Genomic DNA, 18,407 nt, shown 5'->3' with positions numbered 1-18,407 from the left:
GACATATAATGTCCTTTCGTATGAACTTGACAACAGCCTGCTTGGTGACACTTTTGTATGAAGCAACCTCTACCCATTTCGTGAAATAATCTATGGCTACCAAAATGAATCGATGGCCATTTGATACCTTTAGCTCAACTTGCGAAGCTTTTGTCGTATAGGTTTACATTCTAGTTTAAGTGGTAATCAATGTGTTACAATCTCTGTATCAAAACCAGGCATATTTCGATGGGACCATGCAAAATATTTTTGAACTCGTGAAGCAGGATCACCTGATCTGATTGATCATGCTCTTGAGCTAAAGTGTCAATTCACACTTCTTTCACTTCTTCTGGTATTCCCAAATTGGTAACCTTCAAAGTCTCTTGATATGACATAGTATTTTTTTTTCTTGCTCTATCAATCTTAGTAATCCAGGAGATATATCATAATCATCCTCTTCGATATTCTTCTTAAGATTATAGATTGAATCCTCAAAATCAATAACGTCATCGATGTCACCTTCAACTTTGGTGCCCCTTATTCTTGAACTCACAACAATCCTCAATGAAATGGTCATCTATCTCGGGGTGGAATAAACACTGCTTCTCGTTGATGCATCCAAACTTCTCCTCCTCATCATTGCTAAACCTTGGTGACAAATATCCAGCTCCACGAAGGATTTGGAAAAATGTATTCATTGAAGTAGTCACAACACACACCTTATTCTTGTATCTTTCCATAAATGTGTCAACAACATTTATGGCCGGACCCTCATGATTTGGTAAAGGGTTCTAATTAACGTTGTAATCTTCTTTTGTCTTCTTGAATTTCAACCATCCGGCCTTGACTAGACTTTGCACTTTAGCTTTCAAAGGAAAACAGTTACCCCCAACTTAAGACTTGTTCGTCCCGAGCAAGAAAATTAAAAATATGCTAACATTCAGTCATTCATCATGCAAGGGATTCAACATTATTTTGCAAGAATTAAACTCAAACAATCATGCAAAAATTTTGTTGATGTTTTCAAACAAATATGCAAAGGATGTTACTCATGCCTTAACAATTCAACAAAGTAATTTTTTATTAAATATTCGAGAGAAGCAAGTAGTCAATTTGAGGTTGATTTTTAATAATGTTCATTTATTGAAATCATGTTTAGATAAAACATCTAAGTCTTGCTATTTCGACTCATTAGACATGCTTCGAAAGAATTAAAAAATGCCCTAGGCTTGTTTTCCCTCTACTCTGAAGCGGGAAGGATCCCTCCTTAAACTCGGCCCTCGGTCAAAACATTGAAACTAGCTAGAAAATTCTAAGATAGAATTGTATGGGTTTTACTAAGGCAAAGGATAGACTTTTTCCGTAGGGATTCGTACCTCACTAACATCGAGTAATCCTAACTGATCACGGAAAAAAATCCTAATGTTCGACTTAATCGTACTCTTTCTTTCTTTCTTTCTTTCTTTCTTTCTTTCTTTCTTTTTTTTTTTCTGATAAAAGTATTTTGCTAAAAGTATGCATTTTGCTACTTTTTTTTATTGGGATTCTATTTTTGGTAGCAAGCTTTTTGCTTAGCTCCAGCTTGGCTAATTCTAATCTTGGATTTAATCTATTAGGTTCTATGATTGACCGTTCTTTCGAGGTTACAACAAGCGAATTTAAGCATTTTATCCTTTTCTAAAGACTTCTAGGTTCGTCATGGCTCGACAAAGGGTTTTTTTTTTCTAATTCATGAGTCAAAGAGATGAAAAGTTTAAAAATTAACCTCAATTTCATAAATGGTTCTTTATCCTATTTAAATTACAAACAAAAATTGCTGAGAGAGGTGTATCATAGGCAATCATCATAAGAAACTTTGCAAAAACGTTAACATCTATGCATTTTCTTTTGCAAGCATTCATTCAAGCAAACATTCATTTCATTCATGCATTCAGAATAATAAAAAACAATTGGTCAATTTTAATCTACCCAAGTCATGCAAATGCTTAAACGAAGAAAAAAAATTAGCACCCACCCCCAACTTAAAAACTTTGCATTGTCCTCAAAGCATATTTATGTAAAAGAAATGTATGAACGTACCGAGGAAAAGCTTGCTTCAAAGCGAAGTGGTTGCTTCCTTTTATGATTCTTTGATTTCTTCAAGTGAAATTGCCGACAGGGGAGAGGCGCGTCCGAAGAGGGCTCAACACATGGCGGACTAGGCGCAAGTCGCGAATTGGTTCGTGGATCGGGTTTCCAGATCATGCTTTCGGATTGTGCGAAAAAAAAATGAAAGAAAAAATAGGGGCGCGCCTGGAGTTCGGACACTCGACTTCGAGGCAGACGCATGGCATTGTGCATATTCCTTAAAAGTTTCAACATTCTTTTTTCCATCATTTGAAGATCCAAACGGTCAGGTGCCATATCAATGTTGTACTTATATTGTTTTAAGAATGAATCGGCAAGATCCTTCCCCCCTATGCACTTGTGAACCATCCAATTGCATGTACCAGCGAGAAGTTGGGCCGACTAAGCTGTCTTGGAAGCAATGAATCATCAATTTATCATCATGAGCGTAAGTTGACATTTTCCGACAATACATAACTAGATGACTTTTTGGGCACGTGGTTCCATTGTACTTCTCAAAATCTGGAGTCTTGAATTTGGGAGGGATCACCACATCTGATATCAAACATAGTTGTGTTGCGTCGATACTCCCATACATGTCTGCACCTTCAATGACGCGTAATCTTTCTTCTAGAAATTCTAGTCTTTTTCTACTACCTTGCTCTTCTGAAATTTTCTTACCACATTGGATCGCTCACATGGTCTGCCTGTTGGGTGATCGGATTAGGATTTTGTGTAGGATAAGTCATGCGAGGACTAGACGACCTTTGCGGAGTAAAACCTAGAGGGTATGCAGGCATGTCTTCTAGCACCTGGTTCAGATCTACTTCCACTTGTGATGAAATCCCCGCAACACTCTTTCCTCTTCCAGTAGTGAGCAGTTCTAAGATCTTCGCCAATTGATCTTTCAATCCTTTATCGTCTTGACGAACTGCTTGAACCTGATCATTGGTTTGCTCATCCATTATTCGAGCCTTTCTTCTTGTCCAATATGGATGCTGAGGAGCTGAACTTTAAGCTATTTTGCAAGTTTTGGCTTTAATCTTTTCCAAAAAGAGAATAATGATTCAATTAGGATGAGTCTAGATGTAAATGCTAAATGTGAGAAAGAAAAACATCAAATAATGCAATGGCTCAAACAAACTTAGTGAAGTTAAAGGTAGTATCCTATCTGACACAGGCCCTCAAAATGGTGTATAGTCTACAACCAAATTGAGTGAGAATTTTTCGTGTGCCTGCACGGGAGCAACAACTCCTCGAAGGTCAAACACTACTACATCCTCGAATCTAATCCTACAGGTACAACCCGGGTAGAGGGCTTGTGCTAGTGTGTGAGAATAATATAATAAGACAAAAAAAAAATTAAAATTCTAAAACATATGAATTAACATGATATGAGAATCATAATGAGTGAAGCTGAATATAAGTCCTAAAGGATAAAAGGTCCTCAATTTGATCACAACCGTCACATGTGATTGTATGACTAAATTGAGTGAGAATTTTTCGTGTGCCTACACGGAAGCATAAGCTCCTCGAAGGTTCGACACTACTTCATCCTCGTTTCTAATTCTATATGGTAGAGCCCGGGCAGGAGGCTTGTGATTGTGTGTGAAACAATAATACTAAAAAGAAAATAAAACAAAAAAAATGTACAAGATCAAGACGAAGAAAAGGCCAAACTCTCAAGGTGGAACCCATGTCCCTAGCGGAGTCGCCAAGCTGTCGCCACGTACCCGAGACGACGCGGAGCGGCCGACGTCCTTAACAAAAGTTAATTTTTTTTTAAAAAAAGGAGGAGTCGCCACCAATCTTTTTTACGGTGTAATTGGACACCGAAATAAAGTGAATCATTTTAAATAAAATAAAAACTGGTCTGCGAAAAAAATTAAAGTTGAGTTCGGGAGTCATTTGTGTACGGGGAAGGTGTTAACACCCTATAACACCCGTTTTAGAAATCGGTGGCCAAATTTAATGTCTTGAATAAAATTAATGTTTTTTTTTAAGAACTATGTCTTATTTCATTGCTCACTACTCCAATATTTGGAGCAATGATCCCATAAAATAAGTGGGATACACCCATTAATTAGACTATATTGGGGAAAAATTCCTCACCTTAAGAGAATGAGAAATTGTTACAATTCCTCAAATTCTATCATAGGCTAGTCTTCGAATAAAGTTTTTTTTTAAAATATTGATTAAATATATTTTCTCTTGGGATCAAATCTCGGACTCCCTAAGATATTGATCCCTCACCTCAAGAATCTAGAAATAACGGACTCCCAGAAATTTCTAGATTCCATCGTAGGATTTTTTTATCGAAATCGGCGTGGTTATTATAAAAAAATGTAGATTAGGAAACCTTATGAAATATCTATTTAATTTTGAGTTTTAAAATAAATAATTTTAAAGCAAAAAAAAAAAAAAAAGATTCTAAATGGTTTAAAGAGAAAAATATTTTAAAAAAGATTTCAAAATTAAATACAATTATGATTAAAAGTATTTTAAAATTTTCAAGAAATTTTTAATGCAAGTCAAATAGAAACAACAAATATACCACACAATAAATTAGAAAAATAATTTAGGATATCAATGTATGCATATACTAAATATAACAATAATAATAAAAAAAATAAGTTAAAAGAAAAGAAAAAAAAAAGATACATAATAACGATAAAGAAAATAAGAGAAAAAAATGAAAAAAGAACTAAATGAAATAATAAACAAATTAATATGTAAAAGAGAAATTAAATAAATAAGTGAAGAAAAAGAGGATATAGGGATAATAGTAAATTAAAAGAGATAAAAAAAATTATAAAAGGAAATAATGATAGTGGTATAAGAATAAAAATAACAAAAAATTTTAAAAAAAAATCATAACTATAAAAAAAAAACTAAATAAATAAATAAATAAAGTTATATAGAAAATACAAAAACAAACAGAAGTTTAAATATATATATATATATATATATATATATATATATATATATATATAATAATAATAATAATAATAATAATAATAAAATTACAAATAAAATTAAATTTAAATAAGTAAATAAATAAATTAAAAAAAGAAACAAAGGGGTGACGGCAAGGTTTGCCACCACCCTAAAAGAAAAAAAAATAATAATAATACTAATAATAATAATGATGATAATGATAATAATAGAAATTTTTTTTGTTTATCTTTTTCTTTTTCTCTATTGTTTTAGAGAGAAGATAAATGTTAAAAGACTTTTTTTTTTAGCATGATGATAAAAAGGTAGTAAAAATGAAAAAGAAAATTTTCCTTATACATTTTTTTTCTTTTTCTCTACATTTGAAAAGAGAAGAACAAAAATAAGGATTGAATCCCGAAGAAAATTACTTGTTATATGAGGTGCGGATCATTGGGAGTAAACCCTACCTAATGCAACCTCCAACTAAGTTTTTCCTTCCTTATGGGATTAGAATTAGGGTAAAAAAAACGATATGAAGATAAAAATAAAAACAATAAAGCGAAAAAGCTAATGACCCACCTTTTTGCAGAGGAATACGTTTCTTCGAATTCTCTCTAAACACTTTTTTTTCCGTAGAGATTCTCTCTAAAACAATTTTTTTCCTCAAGAATTTCTCTAAAACCATTTCTTCTCCCCTTTTCCAAATGACAAAAGATCCTATTTATAGACCCGGGGTGTGCCACAAATTAGGAAAATTTAATAAGTATAAAATAAAATTAGATATTATGTAATTTTATTAATTTTCTTTTTTCTAAAATAGTAAAAATATGATATTGAAAGATTTTGTCCAAAATAAATTTTTTGTTTTTTAACTAAAGTGATAAAGATAAGTCAAATATGGTATTAAAATTTTTTGTATAAAATAAATTATCTTGCTTTTCCTAATATGATAAATCAAAAGAAATTTTGTATAAATAAATTAATTTGTTTTTTTTTCCTAAAGTGATAAGTCAAAAAAATGATTTGAATTTTTTTAAAATAATAGATATTCTCATTAATGACTTTATTTTCCATTTTAATAAAAAGATAAGAAAAAAACATAAGATTTCATATTATTACAAAAAGATTTTACCTTTTTCTTTTTTTAACAAAATAAATTAATGAAATATCTTAACCATTGCCACAATTAATAATTTAAAGAATAATAAAAAAATGTAGGATAAAATTAGGTGGCTACAAGGAGTTTCTACTCAAATAGGTCTCAATTTGTGATTTCTTTTAAAAATATATGAACAAATAGAGGTTATCTTTATACCCTCATATCAACAAAAAATTAATAAGATGATTATATTCGTCTAGAATGTTTTATTATTTATTAATTACTTGAATCATATGATTTTGGTTCCTTTAGGGATATAATTATTAATAGATTCATATAAATGTATAATAACTACATCCATAAGGTGTGTGTTAAGATTTTTTTTTAATACACAATCAAATATTTTAAATACACAGTCAGGTATTGTGTCCACCATAGAAGAACATGTCTCTTTGTATAAACCAATACCAATTCTTTATAATATTTTTGTGGAATTTGTCTTGGTTTATATAATTCACTCTTATTCTATTTGTTTTTCTTATTACAAATATTCGTATCCCGCATGTTTGATATTCTCTAATGTTTGAGCTACTAGTTCTCACGATTTGAAAAGTAAATTTATTTTGATTGAATTGTTTCTTTTCACATAAGTCAATCCTTTATGTGCCACGGCATTGTTCAATATGTCTAAGTTCATATTACTTATTTTCTTAAATAATATCGTGAGCAACATTGTATGCAAAAATGGTGTCAAGTTATTTAAGTATGGTTCCATCTTTTTCTTGTCATGACATATAATTTTATCAATATCTCTTTACTATCCTCATTAATTACTTTAAGATTCTTATGAGTACTCATATTCAGGATTTCTTCTAGAATATCAATATTCTTAATTAAGGCTTTAATTGTGACTACTTTTTCTTTCAGGATCTTTATCTTTGGAACTCATTTGTCTATCACGTTTAAAGCATGTGGTAGTGACAACTTATTGCACTGGGACATCATTTTTAGATGGTGTCTTTGTAACCACTATAACTCGGCCAATTTCTTATAATTGTAAATGCATCTGAATTTAATTTGTAACATTCTACAACTGAGTTATCTTTTGAATTTCTAGTTCAAAGTAATCTATATCATGATCAAAATAAGATAATACTTGTGCATTTCATTCAATTTATTTTTTCAACACTTTCTTAATTTCTCCCCCTAATGTTGCAAAAATTGTCTCATTAATGAGAACAACAAATTGCATAGTAAATATATCATCCATCCAAAATTTAAAGTATTTATTAATTGATATGGTATTAATTTCAACATAGATTTTTATTGTTCCATCATCTTAAACATGAAGTCATACAGATTAGAAGCTTTGCTATTCAAACATAAGCTACAAGATGTTCATTCACTTATCTCAATCAATTATCAAATGTTTGGGATGTAAACTCACTAGCATTTCTAAAACAAAATAATAGGTATATCTATGGTCATCAATAGGATGCACCAACAAAAATCAATAAGCCATGAATCTCTTCTAGAAGCATGAGAGATTCAATTTCAATTTTCGATGCTTAGAGTTCAATAACTAATCAAGACCTTGACAATTTACTACATTAAACAATTTTCTAGTTCTTCAATGGGCATCAATGAATATTTTCAATCGTTAATTTCATTATTGACCCAAAATGACTCTCATGTCAAATAAAATTATATTTGGAACAATGAATTTCCATATATATCAATTATACAAAAGTGTGTGTAATATAATTTATAAGTAAATGTAGACAAATTTTCTATATACATTACCCACAGAAGATTATATATAATATATGCATATCATATATTACTCTTATAATCAATCTCTCTAGATGATATCGATTACAACCTATACCTTCACAATTTACTAAACTTCTCTTTGATAGATTTACAAAGATAGTAAGTTATATCGATATAAATTTTGTTCTTTTGGGTAAAATAATTTCTTTTCCAAAATCTTTAATCAAAACTATTAAGTCTTGAAGACGTATTATTTACTTTTAAGTATAATATGCAGATGTACTATATGAAACATATAAATATCGAAGGAAAACGCAACATGGGCAATGAAAATTCGATCTATTCTACTCTAATTGCATTTAAACAATTTAGAAACTAACATGCTTTAAAACTACCTTAATTATATAAAATTAGGGTTAAAAGAAAAACTCACCTTTGAAGTTTCTCGATCCTTGTAATCTCCTTACGAACTCGAATAAAATATCACCACTAATGTTGACTCGCTATTCTCAAAACTTAGAAACATGTTGTGAGACCCATAAGGTAGAGGAAATTGAGAGAGATGGAATTTGGAGGTGGAGATTTAGGATCATGAGATTAGGAAGTGAAATTTGTAATTCCAAATTACAAAAAAATGGCCAAAGTTTTTCACAATTTGGAAAAAACAAAACCTATTTAGAAGCAAATTACATGCAAAAATGCATTTAATTTGTTCATAAAATCTCAACACCTAATATTCCACTAACCATTAGTGGAACTTAGTGGGCTAGGTGTTTACATCTCATGTAGCCACCTATCCCACTAAGTGTTAGTGGGATTATTCAACAAAATGTTGGATTCTCCCATTAACTTTAGTCCAAGGGCAAATGGGCGATTAAATTGTATTCCCTAAAAGGTTTCTAAATCACTCACTAAGTATTTGACTTAGGTTTTATATTTCCCTTTCCTAAGGGTTAAGGACTTGAGGTCAAGTAAAGAAGGTAAGGCGAGGTGCTACTTGTTTAGATGAACAAGTCAGGCGTTCTAAGTTGTTTCTAAGTGGGAAGCCTTTTACTTATAATTATCTGTAATTGAGAAAGCTTGTATTGTATATTTGGATCACATGTTGCTAAGTAATAAAGAGAAGTTGTTGTTCTATGTTGCGTTGTGATTCTTGTTGCCTATTAACTTAAGGTTGTAAAGTCTAAGCTAAGGGTTAAGGAAAAGTGTAAGTTTCAAGCTGCATTAAGATTGAGGTTGTTAAGTTAATTTTTGCTTACTAGGCATTCAACGTGCTATCTCACGAGGGATATGCCTTGAGTGTAAACCCCGAATCTTAGGAAAACTTAAGTCTTTTGAAGAGCTTGGAAGAATAAGAGTTGATTGGGGTTAAGGTTGAAAAGTAACTCAAAGTGTTATTAAAGGTGTGTCGTGGTTATTGGAAAACAAGGAAAAATTTTGGCTAAGTGTTGGGGCTTAAAGGCTAGGCATTTTTCAGGTTATTTTGGTGTTGTGTAGGCAGCCAAAGAAGGAAGAAGAACCTCTAAATGGGTGGCTAAGCTTGAATATATGCTTGTATAGATGAGAAAAGCTGTCACTTAGAGGTTATACAAGGTGTTGATGGGCTAAGGAAGAAGGCAAAGCAACATAGAGTTGGGCGAGAAGCATTGTACGCGAAAAAGGATTGGAGGTTAGCAAGGGTTTGGCACAAGGCGTTTTGGCTTGTTGTTGAGTATTGGCCATTTTGGTTAGGAGAGATGATGAAGAGGTGGAGTCGGTGAAGTGCTTTATAGGTGCCCTTGTATGCTTAATTTAGATTTTGGCTAGTAGGTGGTGTCAATAAAGGTTCGTGCAGGATCCAGTATAAAAAAGTCACTTCATATGGACATTGCTTCCAAACCACTCATGCATGTTTGCCGAAATTATTCTTAAAAGATTAAATATTGAGTTTAATTTTTAGATTGGAGCTGCCAAATGATTTTGAGCAAGCGGGATTGAGTTTGAGTTGAAGACAGTGAAGAAGGTCAATTCTCGAGTAAATATGAGCAAGACGCACTTCTAGAAGGCTACAAAGCTCATCCTTTGGAATTGTAAGCCGAAATTTTGATGTAAGAAATTTAAGATATTTTTAAGCAACTTGTTAGAAGGAAATTTCTTCAAAAGAGTTGTGAACTTTTAGTTATGAGTTGTCAAACATGTGTTATGTTTATGTATGAGAAATAAGTTTCTGGACAAGTTGGTGGGTAGCCGAATGACAAGGTAAGTTAGGCAAGATGGATGATCATGGAGGTCAGTGTGCGTTGAGGATGGCATTGGACACACGACTTGTACGCAAGGCGCGTGCGGCCAAGGAGGCACGCGGCAAGCCCTACGTGCAATAGGCTACGTAGGACGCCAGACACGCAGCCAAGTGAGGCACTCGACGTGCTTGTGCATGAGGTTAGCATGCAGGCATGCCCAGTGTCACAATCGTTACCTTTCAAACACGATTGTGCGGCACTTGTTCTGCTTGATCAACAAGTTAGTCATTCAATATTCAAAATCCGCGGACAAACTCACGGTATGATGTAGCCCCCCTCCACATTCTCGGGAAAATGTTTTTATAAAATGGGAGAGAGAAAGTAAATTGTTAAAAACATCATAAAAGAAAGCATTGAAGACTGTCAATTGCAAAGAAAATAGCTTAGCTTGTAAAGAGTACGACAAGGCTTGGACGGGGGTTAGACTACTCAGATACCCCCTGTAGTACATATTGAGATTTTTGGCCATGGTAGGCTTGTATATGAAAAAGCCGAAATGTCACACTGTGGCTCGGCGACATGAAAATGAAAGAAATAACCTAGACTACTTATAAGACATAAAGACAAAGGGATTTAGGGGTATTCGGGCATACGACCATAGGTAAACAACACTTGGACAAGTATGTCCGTGACATTCTCGCCCACTTAAACGGTTGACATCCTCGTCAATTGGTGAAGCTGAAGCTCTTCGGTCTTCTGCGTCCACACTTCAAGGTCTTCAACATGTTCTCCGCTTGTTACCTGCACAAAGGCTTCTTCCACTTCACCAGGAATTTATGTATCTCCCTCATGGGCCTTCTACCAGTCCTTTCCCCATTAGCAAGGACTTCCTTGACTTCTCTATCTTCCTCCTGTTCCAGGTTGACAGATAATTGTACGACGTTGATGCACTGTTGATCGAAAACTTGGTCATCCACTCAAACTCAAAAGGGCATCGCTTTTAATCTACCCTCTCCTCCATCGGCCTCGAAGCTTCTTCTAGGCACACTCGAGTGATGTCAGCCATCTGTTCCCATTCCTCTTCAACTTTGTGAACTTGAGGGTCGTCTTCTATATAAGGGCCATCAGCAAGCGGCGGCAATACAAAATGTCTATTACCCTTAATCTCAAACTGAATAATTCTGATCAACGAATCTGTCTTAGTGTTGTGTCCGAACTGGGCTACATTCAACAGCTGAGCCCAATTCCCTTGTCTGCCATAAAAAAAATGATGCAGATATTCTTCAAACATACAATTGAATTGCTTGGCCTCAACCTTGAGAGGCTTGATCGCATTGGCGACCCTAAGACTTAGCCCCTCAATTGTGGCTTACTTCGGACCATCAAAGGCGGATTGACACTCGAGGTTCCCACCCCACTGAATGTCTTCTTCTTCCAACAACTTAGTCATCGAGCTTGCTCATCTTTGTAAGAATCCATCTGTGAACTGCCCGTTACTATTGGCCAGTTCGGGGCATGAGCGTAACTCTATGACTGATTTTGGTATTCTCTCGTCAGACGTTGCTGTAATCTTCTTCTTCCTCCCCTCAATCTGGTGAAACTCCACCACATGACCCAGCAGATTTATCTGTCTCTACACAGAACAACACTTTCCTCCCTTGGCATCGGCAAGGTTAAATGGCACCACGAGGAACTCGTATGCTCTAAGTCCCATGACACAAGTTGCTTGGAGTCCCTTTGCCTTTGTTGCTCTTACTAGACAGTGCCTTGGATGAATGCCTGACTTCGAGAAATATTTCACCCCACATGGGCGGTTAAAAAGGTTGGTGGACATGAGAAGTTGATAGTTGCAACAAACTATGAATTTATTCTAGATACAATGGTCAATACACCGTCGTAGGCTTCTATCCTTCTTCTTTAAAGAAAGGACTGGGGCTCCCCATGGAGCTTGTACAGATCTACTAAATCTTGTACCCGATAAAATCTTCGACTGTTTTCGAAGTACAGCTAACTCTGGTGACGTCGTGTGATAAGCATTCTTCGCAGGCGCTTTTACCTCTGGTAGCAATTCTATCCCATGGTCGGTCATCCTTCGCATCGACAAGGACTTGGGCCAACTTTTAGGCATCCCACCATGGTACTTCTGAGGGACACACAGAGTGTCTTTGGGGACTGTCTCCTCCATTTTTCCCAACGCCCCAAGCGGGATCTCCACAAATGGTAGTTCCTCTTAGGCGAGATTCTTATCTAGTTGCATGGTCAACATCATTTTAAATTTGTTAGACTGACAAATATCTGCTTGCACTACTATGGGGAAAGATCCGGTAATCACTAGACATTTGACTGAGGGCATTGGTATAACTTGATGTTCAAGGAGGAACTCCATTCCCAGCACTACATCAAAGTCGTCCATCTTTACAACCAAAAAGTCTACGGGGTCTTTCCATCCTCCCAACTTTATCGTCGTTCGTTTCACTAGTTCGACGATAGGTAGGGGAATAAAATTCACGACCTTCATTCTTCTTGAATCTTTCTCCCAACGGAGCCTTAGGCGTCTGGCTTCTGCCTCTGTTATAAAGTTATGGGTTGCACTGGAATCAATCATAGTGCTCTTAGTTTGTTTTTTGTTGATCCAGGTGTCAACATACAATAAGCCCCTTTCCGTTGGTGCGTTTCTCTCCCCTGACTTTTTCTGGAGAGACGACAGATACTTTATGGCCCCTATTCTAGGCTTCTCGCATCCTTCTATTTGGTTGATTTCACCTTTGGCTTGATTTGACTTATCGTCTGAATCCGAGATTAATGAGGCCTGAAAAAGCATGGAAGTCGACTTTATTCGAACATTCTCTTCTTAGATGTGGCCCCTCACATATGAAACAATTGAGAGGATGCTTGGGTAGGCTTCGATTATTCGGCCTTCGTCATGTGTTCTCTGTGTTTGATTGGTAAGGTCTGTGGTCTTTACCAGAACGTTTATCTCCCCCGACAGCTTTAGGAGAACTCGAGCGACTATTCCTATTCCTTCCAAGTAAGGAACTTTGGTGACGTCTCACATCTTGAAAGTCACTGATCAGATCAAACAACCGTTCGGCTACTGCATACGCTGACGTGAGGTCTTGGACCCTTTGTTCATATAACTTGGTCTTGGCCCACAGTTTCAGCCATTCGACAAAACAGAAGACTTTGTCTTTCTCCCACATATCGTGAATGTCTAACATCAAGCCCGCAAACTGTTTCACGTACTCTCGAATACTACCGGTGTGTTTCAGCTCACGCAACTTTTGTCGAGCCAAAATCTCAATATTTTCAGGGAAGAATTGTGAGCGGAGTTCTTTCTTCAAGGCATCCCAAGTATCTATCGTACGTCCTTCTTGCATGTTCACATATCGGGATCTCCACCATAACTTGGCATCCTCGGATAGATGCATCGTCACCAGTGTAACTTTGGCTTCTTCAGTAATTGTGTTTGTGGCCCTAAAGTACTGTTCGAGGTCAAAAATGTAGTTCTCCAGGGCCCTTGCATCTCTTGCCCCACAGAAGGGCTTTGGTTCTGGGATCTTTACTCTGCTAACCGAAATTGCTGCTCCAGCTGGAGCTTGGTTTGCTATTGCTTGCACTGTGAGATTCATTCTCACGTTCACATCTGCGATTTCATTTCTGACGACATCGAGGGTGGCTCAAAAATCCTCCAACATGTCGTTTATCATCTCTAAGAGTGTCTTATGAGAGCTATCTAGCTCATTGACACGTTCTTCCATGTGGGCAACAAAGCCCGATGAACTGTCCCTATATTCGTAGTTAACAGTTCTTCCAACGTTTCCTTCTAGAGTGTCGACTCTTGCCAACAACTCTTGTATTGGTAATCCTTTAACACGACTAGCTATCGCATCGATTGTGTCAGTTTTCTCAACAATCTCTTTGAGACGGGACTCCAAGAAGCGGATGGAGTCAGGAACTTCAGCTAGGTAGTGCTCTTCTAGCTCTACTAGTCAGTCTTTCTAGGCCTTGCCCGATGGATTCGCCGATGACATACTTCAATCTTACTGTCAATTAGTCGATTTGGCCCGATGGATTGTGCGGTACTTGTTCTGCTCGGTCAACAAGTCAGTCGTTCAATATTCAAAATCCGCGAACAAACTCACGGTATGATGTAGCCTCCCTCCGCATTCTCGGGAAAATGTTTTTATAAAATGGGAGAGAGAAAGTAAATTGTTGAAAACATCATAAAAGAAAGCATTGAAGACTGTCAATTGCAAAGAAAATAGCTTAGCTTGCAAAGAGTGCGACAAAGCTTGGGCGAGGGTTAGACTACTCAGGTACCCCCTATAGTACATATTGAGATTTTTGGCCTTGGCAAGCTTGCATATGAAAAAGCCAAAATGTCACACTGTGGCTCGGCGACACGAAAATGAAAGAAATAACCTAGACTACTTATAAGACGTAAAGACAAAGCGATTTAGGGGTATTCGAGCATGCGGTCATAGGTAAACAACACCTTGGACAAGTATGCTCGTGACACCCAGCACACAAAACCAATGCCTGCTGCCCACCCCCTGTGTGCTAACATGTGTCAAGACATGTTTTTCAGCCTTTTTGGTGGTTTTTGGAAATTTCTAAGTACACTTTTGATATTTTCTTAGTTAAGGGAAGTTAAATGGATTATTCTACCATTATTTCAGATCAAGAAGAGATCGGAAAAATTTATAAACGGACTTGAGCTTGTATCTGTGAATGAAAAATGGATTTATTAAAGTGATTTCAAGCATGTTCTTAAGCTATTGTCATGAATAATTTATCTTAAATGTTTAAGCTATTTTATGAATGATTTTCAAGCATGTTATTGTTTAAAGTATTTATTCAAGAATATTGTTTACTGAGGAATGTTTAAGGTTCGAAAAATGAGTTGATCGAGTATTAGGAGATTTAAAGGCTCTTTATGCAAAGAGGTTTGTTTAAGGAAGCTTAAGGTTATGGTTTTATAAATGTTTTTCTTGGAATCAAGATGTCTCAAATTATCCGCTAACAGAGCGTTGAAGAATTCAGGTAAGGAGCCTTATCTTTAGGATTGGAGCTAGGGATGCCTACTTCCCAAGAACAGGGATTGAGGATGCCCATATATGAGGTTTGAATTGGTATCGAGTAATCTCTACCACCTCCCAGTAGTAGATACTTGGCTTTCAAGTAGGAAAAACAAGGATTTATGTTATTGTTTCCTAAATGCTTTAAAGTTCAAGCTTTCATGTTATTATTTATCGTTTAATCTTTTAAAGGATTTATGAATCACTATTCTAAAAAGTTATATAGAAAAACTATCACTCACTGGGCTCATTTAGCTCACACTCTTTAAAATGTTTTCCTACTTTTCAGGTAGAGACCATGTCCTTGGAGCCTAAATCCCTGCTAATCAATATTCGTTAACTGACGAGTTATTCCACTAAAGTCTCGTAGTTGCACTCCCCTCATTGTAGATATATTTGTGTTCATCTGATATAACCATGATTGTTAAGTTAATCCTTAATAGGTTGTTCGTAACCTTGACTGGGTCAAAATATCGTTTTACACTTGATACTACATCTTACTTCTTAAGTCCCACTAATCTACTACTGAACAATTGGTTTAAGGTGCAACCTATAAATCGAATCCCTCTCGAGCCAATGAGAGGATGGGGCCCTTGTTCAAGATTTGAATTTAGTCATTAAAGGAACAACATATCTACTAACCCAAAAGCGAGTTTGAGTAAATTTTGCCTTGCACCTTATATGTTCCCAACTATCCACTCAGTCTTACCCTCTGAAATGGGAAGCTTATTGGACCAGCGCTAATGAGTTGCCCCACCTATGTAGATCTAAGAATAATCTTGTGTGAAAATTAATCAAAATAATCAATTTTAAATAATAAACGGCGTTCTAACGTAAAAGTGACTTTTCATGGTTCAGTCTTATGTAAACTCTTTACATATAAGATGTCCTCACTTTTATGTCTCTACATAAATGATTAAGGATCATATCGTTTGTACTAGCTACAAAGTAGGCCACATTCATAGTGTTCCTAGAATAAGGCACCCAACCTTTATTTATATACTATAGACCATTTAGGCGATATGCTCGAACTTGATCCATGTTTATATCTCTACATAAAATTCAAGTTTACTCAAGATAGCCTCATGACATTAGTTTAGTAGATTCAAGATTATATATTCAATTTTACTAACAAATTCTCAATAACAACTTTATTGAATAGAATATAGTTTTGAATAATAAACTACGAGTTTTAGGACATAAATTCCAATAAATTAAAACTCCATTGTTAAATACTCAATTAAAACCCCGTTGTTAATTATTGAAAATGTTCTTTCCTGTTATGTTCCCTGCATTTCTCATGATTCATTCTGTTAGTTTGTATACCAAATTAAAAGACACTGAATGAAAGAATATTTCATAAGAATAATATTCCCAAAAATCCTCTAATTATGTAAATACATTCAAAACAAAGTGTAGCATCAAGTTTGAAAGATTTGATCAATGAAGAATGGAGAGGAAGATTCAGATATGTAGAATGTTGGTTTTTAAACCTTGAAAGCTAGTTTTTATTCTTTATTTCTCGTGTGTTCTTATGGTGATAGATGAATTTTTGAAGCACTTCGTGTGGATTAATGATCTATCTTACTTGGGAAGTGCTTTGAAGATCAAAGATCCATCAGAGTTTCAAAGAATCTTATTAGATCATCTAACTAACTTGTTTTCTAGCCTATCAAAGGTTAAGATCAAATTGGTCTTGAGGTTCTTGGGTTGACTTTTTTGGATCTTGTTTTTGCAATACGGTTCTTAGATTCGACATTGAAGGGTTTCTTAACATTTTGGTATCCAACATCCAATCGTTTCTTGTGTTCTTGATGATTCATTGACGACACTATAAACAAAGAGCATCATTCTACACAAGTTCATATTTAATCCAATTGAAACTGTTACAATCCTAGTGTTTAAATATGCTCGAGATGACAACTATAAAGTTGGTTTAAAGGAGATCTTTAAGCAATAATGAATTTGCTAAAAAATGACAATGATAAGTATATTACAAGTGGTAATGATTAGCTGGAACGTTAAATGAGTTACTTCCAAACTAAACTTCCAACCCATGTTAAAGAGTTAGCAACCTTTAAAGCTTTAAGAGTCTTTGACACCCAATGAATCGAAAGATTCATTCACATATTTAATATTAGAAGGAACAATTTATTTCGTTGTATCATTATCTTTTATTTTATATATTATTAAAATTAATTACATGAAATCTCCTCTCCTTTAATACATTTATTTGTTTTTTATTTTATATATTATTAAAATTAATTATTTTAAATTAATTACATGAAATCTCTTTCCTCTTTTAATACATTTCTTTATTTTTTTATTTTATATATTATTAAAATTAATTATTTTAAATTAATTATTTTTATTTTTATATATTATTAAAATTAATAATTTTAAATTAATTACATAAAAATTAATTTTTAATTTATAAAAGGAACGTTTTCAAAAATATCAAAACATTGAAACTATTTACAAAATATAGCAAGATTCTTCAAGTTCTTTGTATCTCTCATTTAAATCTTTTCGTTATGTTTTGTAGATAATTTCTTTTTGGTGTTATTTATAACAATAGTGTATAAATTAAGGAGTATTTTAAAAAATATAACAAAGCGATAAAATATTTACACTGTATAAACAATTTCAAAAACGGGAAAAAACCCACAGACTCACCATGGAAAATACTAAAAATGTCTTATCAACTACACTGTCAACAACACGCGTAAAATATTTGGTATACGACCGTTTATATTTGATGATTGTTTGGTACACAATCGTTTAGATTTAGATAGCCAAATTTAAATGATTTATTTTTTAAATTATCTGTACACGATCGTTTAATTTTGTTATATGATTGTTTATATTTAGTTACACGATTATTTAGAATTGATCATTTAGATTTTGATAGCTAAATATAAATTTTTTTTTTCAAGATTTGGTATACGATTTTTTTTCAAGATTTGGTACACGATCGTTTAGATTGGTTAAACGATTTTTTTGTAAGATTCTTTTGCTACACAATTGTTTAGATTTGCGTCTACATGATCATTTATTCTTTTTGTACACGATTATTTAGATTTGGTAACCCCAATCTAAACGATTTTTTAGGATTTTTTTTGTACATGATCGTTTAGATTTGGCTATTTTTGTTGTATATGATCGTTTAAATTTGGCCATTCAAATCTAAACGACGTTTTTTTTTTCAGTTTT

Source organism: Cucumis melo, chromosome 12 (genome assembly GCF_025177605.1).
Source record: "Cucumis melo cultivar AY chromosome 12, USDA_Cmelo_AY_1.0, whole genome shotgun sequence".
NCBI classification, from domain to species: domain Eukaryota; kingdom Viridiplantae; phylum Streptophyta; class Magnoliopsida; order Cucurbitales; family Cucurbitaceae; genus Cucumis; species Cucumis melo.
The sequence above is the reverse complement of the archived record's forward strand: the minus strand, read 5'-3'. Positions refer to the sequence as shown.